The sequence below is a fragment of the Mandrillus leucophaeus genome, unplaced genomic scaffold, assembly GCF_000951045.1.
Source record: "Mandrillus leucophaeus isolate KB7577 unplaced genomic scaffold, Mleu.le_1.0 Scaffold1233, whole genome shotgun sequence".
Lineage (NCBI taxonomy): Eukaryota > Metazoa > Chordata > Mammalia > Primates > Cercopithecidae > Mandrillus > Mandrillus leucophaeus.
The window spans coordinates 278410-290047 of NW_012100688.1; the positions used below are offsets into that span (position 1 = coordinate 278410).

The 11638-nt window shown below is 49.1% G+C and overlaps 1 protein-coding gene across 1 annotated transcript in view; it reads left to right on the forward strand.

The window, feature by feature from the left end:
- Positions 1-6: 6 nt before the first annotated feature.
- KSR1 (kinase suppressor of ras 1) overlaps positions 7-11638 on the forward strand; it is a 178528-nt gene continuing 166896 nt past the window's right edge. Inside the window, exon 1 of the mRNA XM_011971643.1 lies at positions 7-136. The gene's annotated coding sequence lies outside the window, so the exon portion shown is untranslated. The remainder of the gene's footprint in view (positions 137-11638) is intronic.

Sequence of the window (11638 nt, forward strand, 5' to 3'; positions counted from 1 at the left end):
CGCGGCCAGCCGGGCGCTGCAGCAGTGCGGGCAGCTCCAGAAGCTCATCGACATCTCTATCGGCAGCCTGCGCGGGCTGCGCACCAAGTGCGCTGTGTCCAACGACCTCACCCAGCAGGAGATCCGGACCCTGGAGGTAAGGGGGTCGGGGACCCGGGCTGGGCTCGAGAAGCGGCCCGGACACCGCCCTCCGGGCCCCAGTTCACTCCTGGCCGAGTTGCATCCTTGAGCCCGCGTCGCCCCCGTGGAGGCTTCCCCTCGCTCCTGCACTCGCTGATGCGGCAGCCGGAGGACCCAGGACCAGCCCTCACCTTGGGCAAGATTTGTGGGGCGGGTGCGTGCTGGGAACTGGGATAGAGGCTCGAGGGGCCCGTGGGCGGAGTGGGCTGCGCGAGGACATCCCCTTTCCTCCCTTCTCCGCCCCCACCCCATTTGCAGTTTGTGGGGCCGCAGGACTCGTTGTCCCACTGAGTCACAAGCTGGACTTTTCCCTGTGTGACTGAGCCGAGCACCCGTGGGCCAGGGTGACGAAGGAGGTTCCCCTGAAGCGTGATCGCAGGCCTGTCGTCCCCTGTTCCCCTCTAGCCCTAGACGCCGTCCTGTCCCTTCCTTTCCTCTCCTCCCAGGTCTTGTCTGCCGCTTTTCAAAAAGTGTTGCTGAAACTGCATTTTTGCTATTCAGGCGTTTGGTGCTTTCCTTTCACGTTGCCACAGAGGCTCGCTGCTTAAAATGTATTAATAATTACCCGCCGACTCCCCCTGCTTCCCCCCAAAGATTGGATTTTGGCTTAGGAAGGATTATGCTGGGGAAGCAAGCCTTTGGTGGGAAGATGACACTGTTTAAGGGGTTCTGATGGAGACAGCCTGGAGTGTAAAGAAGAAATAAGATATGCGGGCCTTCCTCTCTCAAATTATAGCTGGGAAGTATTAGAAGGATTTGGAAAAAGCAGCCCAAGGGTTGTTGGGGCACCCTGTCCATACACAATGAGGGCAACTAGTGGATTCCAAATGTGATTTTGGCCAGGGACGGGGCGGTGAAACGTCAGACCAGTTAATAGCTGCCCCGTCTTGAACAAGGAACCTCTCACCATCTTGCCCTGCCACATCTGGCCTCCTGCAGGTCTGGGGATGTTTTGTTTTATTAGATCCTCAATTTCTCCTCCCCCTAAACCCTCCCCCCGCCCCTTATTGCTAATTGCCTCTGCCAGCTGTCATAAGGCCCTCTGTGATTGTGGTAATTATTACAAGACCAATCCTTCCTCCAGGCATGCCACAAGCCTGAATCCTTGTTTGATCCCAAGTGCTCGGGGGTGCCTCTCCCTCAGTTTTATTTTCTTAAAAGCTATAAAACCACAGGACGTTGGAAGAATACAGTCAGTGCTGGGTATTATTATTTTTTATTACAGTTGCTAAAGCTGTACTGACCAAGGCTTTGCTTAAAAAACAAACAAAACCCCCTACAACCGGCCTTTCTGCATGCATGCTGCAGTTTTCCAAGTATTGAGAGAAACTGATTTTTTGAACACAGCTGAGTGTGTTTGCCCAGCAAAGTTCAGTTTTTAAGCTGACACAATAGGGGGCCTGTGAGGCTCAGTTCTGGGAGGAGGGGGTCGCTGTCCGGCAGAGTGTGCGTGGTTGGACTGCGGTGTTACTGGGTTTGGAGAATGCTCTCTGTGTTGGCCTCTGTGGGATTGTCCCCACGTTGCTCTGAAGTGCTCCTGGCTCCCAGAGTATGTATAGGAGAACCACTTGCTGTGCATTCTCTGGAATGGCTTTTTGTCCTACCCTAACTTCCAGAGTCTCTCATTTTGATGGCAGTGTGGCGTTCATGACACCCTAGAGCATCCAGCTATTTAAGTCTTGGAGCTGGTTTATTCAGTGGCTTCCCTCCTGAGTGTTTGTTTAGACAATCATCCCTGGTGGCAGAGAACTCATCCGAAGGCCCACAGGGGATTTGCAGCTCCCTCCTCTTCCCACCGTGATGTGGATTCGGGTTCACCCACTTCCTGAAAAGGCAGGGCTTGGGTTGTTTTGGGGGATGGGAATTTAGACCCCTGGAGCGAGTTCCATGGGGCTGCCACCAGCTAGTTTGGATGAGTCACTTCATCCCAGAGGCCTCAGCCTCCTCACCTGCAAAACAAGGAGGCTGGAGTGGATCTCTGAGGGCTCTGGAGGCTCGAAATTCTCTGGGTTAGAGAATGAGACTTGGTTGGGTGAAATCAAATGTTTGTGATTGTTTTTATACTACCCCTGTTTAAGAATAACCCTCTAAGAATGGTTCTAAAATACAGATTTACTGAACCCATAACATAGGGGTTAAGTTTATTATAAGAATCTTTGCCATAGGAGCAGCGTGGTGAACAGGAAGCCCCATGGATTTCATATTGGGCCTAGGTTCTGTCTGTGTGACCTTAGGCAGGTCCCATGACTTCTGAATCTCAAGCTCTCCTGTACGTAAAATACAAACAAGACTGCTCACACCTGCAGCGTTTTGTCTGTCAGTCCATGCTGTTACTACCAAAAGAGTCTGCCTGGCAGCTTTCCCTAGGGAGGGTCCAGTAGCGTTTATGGCACAGGCCACCACTAGGGAAACAACCCCTACTAGACCCTCGCTAGGGAGACTTAACCCCTACTTTATGGATCAGTAAATCTGGATTTTAAGGAAAGGTACTTCTGCAGCTGCCTCTCATTTCATACAGGCGAGTGACACAAGCCAGGAAACAATCTCAGCAAGCTGGGTGGGGCCGTCCACCCCCAGCAGCTTGTGTTGGGGCCAGGTGGGCCAGTGGCAGTGTCCGCTCCAGCATTCTTTCCTGTTCTGTGGGCTCCTCACACACACACCAGCTCATAACCTCAGAGACTGTGCTTGCCACACTGGATTCCTGGCTTTTGAAGAAGGATCTGACCGGGAGGGCTTGGCCTGTGTAACTGTGTCGGACTTATCTAGAATCTTAGGAGCCCCAACTCACTCTGGCCTTCATTATATAAGCACTCAGTGGGAGAAGCAGCATGTGAGATGTCCGTGGAGGTCCCTGACTGGAGATGGGCTGCTGCTGCCTGAAATCGTGTTGTGATGGGGTGTGGGGGGTCAGCGTGTCTGGTTGCCTGGGGATAGCTTTTCTCTGTGTCGTGGTCCAGTTTGTATGGCAAAGGGTAGAAGGAGCTGACTTAACGTTTGCTGCCTATGTGCCCAGCAGTGTACCTGACTCTTCTCAATCTCACACACGTTCCTGGAGATCAGCAGTCTTCATCATACACATTTTCCCTCTCTAAATAGAAAGGGAGGGAGGCACAATCTGAAACCAGAGTCTTAATCTGTAAACAGTTGTGAGGCTACTTCATCATGGCAGGACCTGGTGTTCTGTCTCTGCTAGACCCTCCTTGGGGTCTGAAAACTCCACCGAGCCAAACGGGAATGTTCTTATGCCCCAGATATGCTCACAGAGGGACACCTGGCCTGCCTCATAGCTGGGCCTGCAACCTATGCCAGTAATAATTACCTTCATTCCTTTGAATCTGGCCAGTGCTGGGGAGACAAGGGTGTGTAGAAGCAGACACATGTTACCTCATGGAGATGTACGTTCCAGGGACATTGTGACTTGCCCTTTCCTGCCAGCCTACTAGTACTTTCCAGAGACAGGCTGTGCCGTGCTGAGTCTCCCCACCTTGTGTTCTTGTGGAGAAAAATCCCTCCTAAGCAGGCTGATGTGGAGAAAGGGGCTGAAGGACTTCGACCATCAGGCTTTGCTGGAGGAGGTGATGTTGGGAACTGTGGTAGGTGCAGAGGGGAGGCAGTATTGGGAACTGTGGTAGGTGTAGAGTCAGGCTGTACTGGAGGCAATATTGGAAACTGTGGTAGGTTCAGTCTCTGCCCTTGGGCCGCTTTCCTGAGCAGCTGCCCTGGAGCCGCAAGGGGTCAGAAGGGAGGCCCTCCTGCCACCTGGAAGGTCAGAGAGACCTGGCCCTCACACAGCTCTGCTGTGGCAGAGGTCAGAGCCCTGCTATGTGGGGGACCTGAGCTCTCCCTATGCCTCCTAGGAGCATCTGACGATGGAACTGCTGGGAGAGGGGAGGGGTGGCATGCCTGCAGATTGGGTCCTTAGGGTGTGTGGAGGCACGTTTCCTGGACAGACCTTTAGTTACTGTCGATGTGCTTACCTGGCTGGCTGCCACCTAGCAAGGGCTCTGAAGTAGGTGGGCTACTCTCCCAGTCTTTGGGGTTTAAGGACACTTCTAGTCTAATGAAGGAGCCAGGCAGGGCACAGTAATGACTCTAGTATCACAGCTTGCAGGACCCTGCATTGGGAACCCCACTGAACCCTTGGTCCATCCAACCTCCTGTTTTTTTTGTTTTTGTTTTTGTTTTTAGTCAGAGTCCCACTCTGTTGCCCAAGCTGGAGTGCAGTGGCATGATCTCGGATCGCTGTAATCTCCACCTCTCAGGTTCAAGCAATCCTGCCTTAGCTTCTGAGTAGCTGGGATTACAGGCATTCCTCACTATGTCCAGCTTATTTTTGTGTTTTTAGTAGAGATAGGGTTTCGCCGTGTTGGCCAGGCTGGTCTTGAACTCCTGGCCTCAAGTGATCCACCCGCCTTGGCCTCCCAAAGTGCTGTGATTACAAGTGTGAGCCACCTCCTGGTTTTCTGGGAAATATTCCCAGAGTCTTGGGGACTTCTACCAAGTGGCAGGTCCCTGGCAGAAAGGAGACTGAAACCTGGTTTTCCTTTCCCAGCCAGCCACTGTCTCGAAGTGTGGCGTTTCTCTGCTTCTGCTCTGTGGCCACAGTTGTAACCCTCTGACCAAGTGGCTCCAGCCATCTCTGAAGAGATACAGAGCTGGGGCTCTGGCCCCTTTTGTGTCCACTTTCACCTGGGTAACTTTTTCCCTACCTCCCAAATGTTTCTCAGAGGCAGCCTAGAGGGGGACCCGCAGTGGCTGTGAGCCTGGGGAGGGCTGGGTGGTGCTGGAGAGAGGTCTTATCAGATCTGCAGCTTGGGTTGACGTGGGTGCCAGGAGGTGTGGTTTGCTGCCTGCAGCTATGGGAATGCCTTCTTCCACGTCAGGGTTGTTTCCTCTTCTTGGAGTGGTCTGGGCTGCCTCAAAATCCAGGAAAGTGGCATTCTGCACCACAGGTATTCTACTCCTGCCCGCTGGATGTGTCTGGAGATGGACCATGCCGGGAAGCTGGCCCATGGTGGCAGTGTCTGCAATGCTGGGGAGAAGCAGCAAAGCCTGTGGCCAAGTCTCTCTAAGCTGTGCCTTTTAAAAAGGCCATCCTTCAGAATAGGCTGGGGTTGAGATATCTTTTTTACATTTAATTCAAAGGGAAAGCTGCATAGGTGCCTTTGGGGTTAGGGGAATGACCTTTGAGTAGAGAGGGCAGACACAGATGAGGAACGTGCTTGATCACCTGTTCTATGTCGAGCACTCCACTAGGCTCTCAGCATATGTTGCACCTTAACATTCACAATGATGCCATGAGGCTTTATCCTGATGTTGCAGATGAGGGAATTGCATCTCAAAGGGATAGAGAGACTGTCTCAGCAGGTGGTTGAACCCGGGTTGACTGGTCTTATGGAGAACTTATGTTCAGAACTCCACAGCTGTTGCTATGGTGGGGAGATTCTGTGCAGGGCCATGGTTGCTGAGATCAAGGAAATGGCCAGTAATAAAAAGGGCTGGGCTGAGGGCATTCCATGGCTCAGGTCTAGATGTTTGGGCTTCCTGTGGTCACCCAGGCTGTGCAGCCTCAGGGTTCGGGCATGGGTCTGCTTCCCTAATGTCCAGGCCAGCACATCCTCAAAGACAGGACTCTCTCAGCACCATGATGCAGCTAGCTCAGCGCTTGTCTCATTCTGAGAAAGGAGAAGCTGCCTAGAGATCGGCTTACTCATAATTTTTTAAATGGCTACCTGTCTTATTCTTTCTGAACAGTTCCTCTGATAAACAGTATATTCTTTAACTTTCTACTTTTAATTAAAATATTTAAAAAATATATAATGTTCACTATAAAAAAAGAAAGTACTAGATGTACAACAGTGAAAATCACTCATAATGCCGCCTCTCAGAGTTAATTCCCGTGCACATTTTGTTGTATATTTTTCCTGCATTTGCATACAAATGTACATGTGTATATTTGTGGCACATACCATGTGCATTGCCTTGTAAATGTCTTCTGTCTATATCAGCACATATACATATGCATCAGCACTATTAGTGGCTGCATTGTGTGGTCACACCACAAATTCATCTAACCAGTTTCCCTGTGTGGACCATTTAGGCTGTTTCCAAGTCATGCTTTTATAAACCATGCTGCAACAAGTATCTTCCTAGAAGTGAGATTTGCTGGGTCAAAGTATATGAATACGTTTAATATCTGTCCTAGTCTTTAATATCTTTGTAGCATCATAAATCCCCCTCTCCTAAGCAGGAATGGCAGCCTTCATACATTTATCCCTTTGCCACTGCATCTGTAATCACACCGACGTCCCAGAGTTTAAAAAGGAGGCTGGGGCTGGGTGCGGTGGCTCATGCCTGTAATCCCAGCACCTTGGGAGGCTGAGGCTGGTGGATAACTTGAGTCTAGGAGTTCAAGACCAGCTTGGGCAACATGTAAAATCCCGGCTCTACAAAAAATAGAAAATTGGCCACACATAGTGGTGTGCTTCTGTAGTTCTAGCTACTCAGGAGGCTGAGGTGGAGGATCGCTTGAGCCTGGGAGGTGGAGGTTGCAGTGACCTGAGATTGCACCATTGCACTCCAGCCTGGATGACAGAGCAAGACCCTGTTTTTTTTTTTTTTTTTTAAAAAAAAAAAAAAAAAAAGAGGCTGGACATGGTCCTGTGGCTGAGGTTCTGGGATAAGTATCAGAAACTATGGTTTCTAGTTTTGTGGTTGCTTGTGTCTGAGGTTCTGGGCTATGTGTCAGGCATTGTGGCTTCTAGTTTTTATGGTTACCTGTAGCAAAGGGGGGCCCCCAGGGCTGACTGATTAGAAGAAGGCCCTTTCCTTGCTCCAAGATAGCGGAGGGAGGGGCTGGATTTCAGGTCTCCGTGTCCAGGGACTGATCAGCTTTGGTAGTACATAACCGTATGGTGAGGTCTTGATCACTTGAGGCTCATGAAAGTCACTTTAACTGCATCCTTGGTCGCATCCCTAACTACAAATACTGATCATAGTGCTATTTGGGGTGCCTGGCTTTGGGGATGATTTAGTAGACTTGTGGCTTCCTAGGGCTGCAGAGGGTCTTGGAATTTCCATCTGGTTCAGCCCTCTCATCTTCAGTTTCCAGGTGAGGAAACTGAAGGCCTGAGGGAGAACTGACTTGCCAGGAGCCCCTGTTAAGGAGAATTAACAAGGGGTGGTTATTAAAGGAGCACTGAGTTGGGAGTCAGACCTGGAGGCCCACACCCTTGGTTAAGACATTATACCACCTTGAGCCTGGCCTGTTGACTGAGGGTGAGCCACTCCATCCTTCTCTGATTGTGAGGTCTTGCTCTCAAGGGGTTTCCTGCAGGAGAAAGCAAATGGGTTTGCTTTCCTAGCTCTGTCCCAATGCCTTAGGGACCCTGAGGACTGGAGAGATTCTTGGAGAGCCATCTGGGGTATGTCATGGGTGGGCCTTTTTTTTTTTTTTTTTTTTTTTGAGACAGAGTCTCGCTCTGTCGCCCAGGCTGGAGTGTTGGAGTTCAGTGGCACGATCTCGGCTCACTGCAAGCTCCGCCTCCTGTGTTCACGCCATTCTCCTGCCTCAGCCTCCCAAGTAGCTGGGACTACAGGCACCTGCCACTACGCCCGGCTAATTTTTTGTATTTTTTAGTAGAGATGGGATTTCACTGTGTTAGCCAGGATGGTCTCGATCTCCTGACCTCATGATCTGCCCACCTCGGCCTCCCAGAGTGCAGGGATTACAGGCGTGAGCCACTGCGCCTGGCCGGGTGGGCCTTCTTTGAAGGTCATTCTGCCCAGTGGACTGGCTCAGCCCGAATGAACCATCTTGAATCCTTGGAGTTGTCTGTGTACTTTTAAGGGCTTCTCATCCTTGCATCAAAAGATCCCTTGGAAATTAGGTAGGAAAACCTTAACTTTTGTGGGGCCTTGTGTTTGTCTTCAAAGTTCATGCACATGGCCAGGTGTGGTGGGTGACTCACACCTGTAATCCTATCCTGGATCCCTTGAGTCAAGGAGTTTGAGACCAACCTGGACAAGATAGTGAGACCCTGTCTCTACAAAAAATAAAATATTAGCCAGGGGTGGTTTTGCGCACCTGCAGTCTCAGCTACTACGGTGGCTGAGGTGGGAGGAGCACTTGAGCCTGAACTGAGCTGCGATCTCACCAGTGTATTCCAGCCTGGGCCACAGAGCAAGACCCTGACTCAAAAAAAAAAAAAAAAAAACAAACATACAAAAAAAACTCAAGAAAAATTCTTGCAGATTTTGCATTCTGTCCCACTATCCATTGGTTTTCATGTCAAGACAATGTCAGAAGTTCTTTACAATTCCTTCCAGAAGGAGTATCCTTTTAATCTAGTGCACATGTGTCTAGTCTTTTGGCTTCCCAGGGCCACATTGGAAGAAGAATGCTCTTGGGCCACACATAAAATACACTAATGCTAATGATAGCTGATAAGCTTAAAAAAAAAAAAAAAAAAAAAAAGGTCTGTGCATGATTTTCATGATACCCACCACCACAGATAGGTGGAAAAGTCCTTGTTGTCAGGGGGTTGGACACGGCTGATCTAGTGTCTTGGCATCCATTTTGGCTTTCTCCCTGATTCCAGAATGCAGGTAGAGATGTAGAGACGAGCTCTCAGGACAGCTGTTGAGATAGAAAAATTCGTTGTCATTTATTCCCAGGCACAGCTGTTTGTCATTTGCATTAAAAAGTCTCCATTCAAACTGCTGTCACATATAAAATCTATTTGTATAAGTCTGTATTTTTCTGTTGTCTTGGCCTTGGTGGGCAGTAGTGTGTTTTAACCGAGCAAACTCTCTTTCCAAATAGTGAAGCTGAAGTCAGCCTACCTGCTTGCCATTTTTCTTCCCCTTCCATTTTTCTAACCTCAGAATAATTGTAAGAATGAATTAAGATTTGTGTTTAAGGCCGGGCACAGTGTCTCAGGGCTGTAATCCCAGCACTTTGGGAGGCAGAGGTGGACATATCGCTTGAGCTCAGGAGTTCGAGACCAGCCTGGGCAACATACTGAGACTCCGTCTTGTATAATTAGATTAAAATTTCAAAAAAGAAGAGAAAAAGACCTGAATTTAAAATTAAAAAAAAAAAGGGGGAAAGTGTAATGCAAAATGTGGACTATGCCAGCTATGATGGGGAAAAATAATTTTCCATACAGCATTATCTATAGACTTGTATTAGCAGTATACTGGTCATAAGCGTTTTGCTTTCCGCAAATATGATGAGGTAAGCTACTTTAAAGGGCGGTGGGGCTTTCTTCCACGTGGCTCCTGGAGGTGTTGAGTCCCAATTTAGCCAATTAATTTGGGTTTAGTTTTGATATGGATAAGGGAGACCAGCTTCATTCATGGTGCACACGCAGTTTTGCCAATAAGAAAAAAAAAAAGCAACCTGTATGTTCTTACACATTAGGTGCTATCTGGAGAACTCCCACCCCTCCCCCACCAAGACCGGGCCCTCCCCCACCAAGACCCGGCCCTTCTGAAGTCTCAATGCAGCTTTTCTGTATCTCACACTGTACCCTGCAAGATGTTTCTGTGAAAGAAAGTTGTGCTGCAGCAGCCATCTCCCTCCTGAAGATCCCTGTGGATAAGGATTTGTGTTTTAAAGGTTCTGAGAAGTCCTGCAGCAGCAGTTCTCACACTTATTTGTCCAGGGGATCTTTTCTTTCACTGAACGTAGTTGGGGAGACACGGCCTTAAGCCTTGAGCAGAGAAAGAGACAAGAAACTGTTGGCTCACTTACAACCAAGTGTTGTGTTTATATTTTAGGTTTTTATGAAACTGAGGTGCTGTTTGAGGTTCCAAATAAAATTGGGTGGGTTGAAGAGAGGCTGGTATCCCTGAAGACTTAGCCAGCCATGAGACGTTGCCTTTTGTTGAAGGAGGTGCTTTACAAAGGGAAATAGGGTGTCTACTGGGCATCACATTAGCACTTAAATACATGTATCACTGAATCCGTCTAACAAGAAGAGGAAACTTGCCCAGAGAGGTGTGCCCGCCCGCCTGCCTGCCTGGAGTTCGCACTTCCTGCCTCCTCCTGGCCCTGGTGTTAAGGGCATGGTCTGCTCAGGGTCTACCAGGAACCTCATGATCCCCTTGATGGGCAGAAAACAATCCAAGAGAAATGCAGATGGCTGTGGGTGCATTTGAGCCTGGGCTGCAGGGGATTGGGGGAGAGGGCTGGGCTGCAGATGAGGAATGCTTTTTAAAATAAAAAAGGAAATGCTGGCTCTGAATGGAAAGGAAAGGAAGCAGCTTCCTGTTTCTGGTGGTGGCTTTTTGAAAGGAGGAGCTCTTTCTGGCCTCTTGGCCAATGGGGGCCTGGGCCGGCTGGGGCCACTCTAGGTGCGCCGGAGTCAAGGCTCCCACACTGCTGCCTGAGGTTTCAGAAAGAGAGCGCTGGTTCCACCCCGTTTCATTTTCCCCGGTCGCTGAGTCAAATGGATGTATGTGGTTTCCAAAACGAATATCTATACCTGTTACAAAATGGATGTGTCATAATAGCTGACATTTACTTTTACGACAAGCTTGCTTTGTGCCTGGCCCCCTTGTTAAGCTTTATGTAGCATTTACTTCTCACAACACCCTTGTGAGGAAGGTCTTCTCGCTGTCCCCATTTTACAGATGAAGAAACTGGGGCGCACAGAGGTTAAATGACTTTCCCAGAGTCACATAGCTAAGGAGAGACTGAGCTGTGACTTGAACCCCGGCAGGCTTAATTCCTTGCCTTTAACACCCAACTTGGATTTGCAAACTCCTCTCTCCTCCAGCTGGAAAGTCTTTTAGCATAGGATAATCTTGAAGACTCTAGTTGCCTTTGTCTCGGCTCTGGGCGTAGCCCCAAACTCTGGGCCAGGCCATAGTGATTCCTTGGTGTGTAGGGGCTAAGGGAAAAACTTGCTTTTTGCCCCTTGAAGGTTTACTGAAAAAATCACTCACAACATGTAGATGACTAAGAGAAATGGCGTATGAATTGATTCTCCCTGGTGTATCACAAAATCACAGAGCGATTACCTAATATCCCAGTGGGACGCTGCTATTTCTTTGAATGATCCTAAGAGATAGACATTATCTTGTGAATGGGTCTCTTAGGGTGTGGTTGCATTTTTGGTCTTTTTTCCTGCAATAGATAATGAGATAACAGTGAGGGGAATGAAAAACAATCCTTGTCCCTGGTGGGTCCATCTGTTCTTTTTATAGATGGAGGAAAAGTCTCTTTCAGTGTCCGTTAATCTCTTAGGGCCTTTAGTTTAAAATGCTTATTATATCAGAGAGCTATGTTTTGAGGTCAAGTTCCCTGTGCTCCATCAGGTGGAATGCCTAGGTCTGAATTTATGGGGGTTTTTTTTTTTCTTTTTTTTTTTTTTTGAGATGGAGTCTCGCTCTGTCGCCCCAGGTTGGAGTGCATTGGCATGATCTTGGCTCACTGCAAGCTCCGCCTCCC